We start from the raw sequence: 1,611 nt of genomic DNA, 5'->3' as shown, positions 1-1,611 counted from the left end.
ACAGTTCAATCTATCAAAAGCAGACCCGTTCAATAACTTTCTCTAGACCTCAAAGCTTGTGCAGAAGCAGAATCTACAGCGAGGTCTTTACCATCACTCCATAAAAGCCATGCTTATGGCCACCAAGTCAATGCTGACTCACAGCGACCCTAGAACAGGGCAGAACTGCCCCTGTAGGTTTCCAAAACTGTAACTGTTTACGGGTTAGAGAGCCTCATCTTTCTCCCAAGGAGCAGCTGGCAATTCCAAACTACTGACTTTGCAGTTAACAGACCAATCAATTCATTACACCATCAGGGGTCCTTATCCCTCCATATGATAATGGAATTAAAGATAATGAATTTCCCCCCAGAAACTTTTCGATGCCCCTCCAAAGTCTTGACTCCAAGAGCAGCATGTGGTCCTTTCTCCCTCATTTCCCAGGACGCCTTACAAACATCCAGTAAAGTGCAACTGCAGACGTCCTGGTGTGTGGATTCCAGAGTCTCCTCTGGGACGGAGCAGCCACACTGTAATGCTGTTATAGCCAGGGGCCAGCAGATGGCAGTATCTGTTAGGCCTCAGTCTCTTGTCTCAAACATAAGGCTAGGAGATGTCCCCTTGGGAAGACTTCAGGGAAAGAAGTCACCCACCTCTCTTTCTCCTCTGTCCCCTCCCCTTGCTCCACCCAACAGACCAGGCACAGGGGCCAGCAGAGCCCAGTGGCCTGAGGTTGGAGCTGTAGCCCCATTCTAGCATGGATGCCAGAGCGGTTGCTCAGGGTAACCTGGGGCGGGGCAGTCATGTGTTGGGCATGGGAAATTCCTTAGAGAGAGAGAGAGAGCTCAGCTCTGAGTATTATACCTAGAGGACTGAAGACAAGCTCTGCACACCCAATGCCCAGGGCTTCCCCACTCACAGATCTTTCTTGGGAGACATTTGGGGGCACATCTCTGGGTTCAGAGAAAATCAGCATCACCAGATGCAGTGTTGGCATTGATGTCTCCCCTCTCCCCTCCCTTACCCCAGTGCCTTCCTTCCTCACTCTAACTTTAACTTTCTCCCCAGCTCAGAGTTAAAAAAAAAAAAAGCCAAAACCTATGGTAAGCCCACACTACCACCAGACCGGACTGGGTTCCTGGCAGTGGCCCGGGCTGTACTAATCCTCACACCCTCCACCTTGCACCGGCAGAGTCTGGGTGGGCGTTTGATTATACCTGTGTGGACTCTAACGCTAGCAAATACCAAGGGCCTTGCAGGTCAGGGGTAGAGCCAAGATTTGAATTCAGCTTTCTTCACTGCCAGGAGCATCAACTGAACAGATCAAGGGATAATCTGTTACATGTTCTAAAAGCATGCGTGGCTGTAGGAACCTGGAGCCTTGTGGATCGGGAGGGACCCATGTGGATAAGGTAGAGGCTGGCCTTTCACCTGGGTGCCCTGAGCATAGAGCTGAGACAAGGTGTTCTGTGCTCAGCGGAGAACAAAAGCACAAGAGAGGAACCACAATTCCTGAGGCGACTCTAAAGATTCATCACAAGTTGCTGGCCACATCTCCGTGATGGGGACCTGGCTTCCAATCTGTATAATAGGCCTGGTCGAGTGGCTCAACTCCAAGTCCCTCCGAGTCCT

Source organism: Echinops telfairi, unplaced genomic scaffold, assembly GCF_000313985.2.
Source record: "Echinops telfairi isolate 266 unplaced genomic scaffold, ASM31398v2 ScPeMD7_9;HRSCAF=40, whole genome shotgun sequence".
In the NCBI taxonomy this organism is placed as follows: domain Eukaryota; kingdom Metazoa; phylum Chordata; class Mammalia; order Afrosoricida; family Tenrecidae; genus Echinops; species Echinops telfairi.
The sequence above is the reverse complement of the archived record's forward strand: the minus strand, read 5'-3'. Positions refer to the sequence as shown.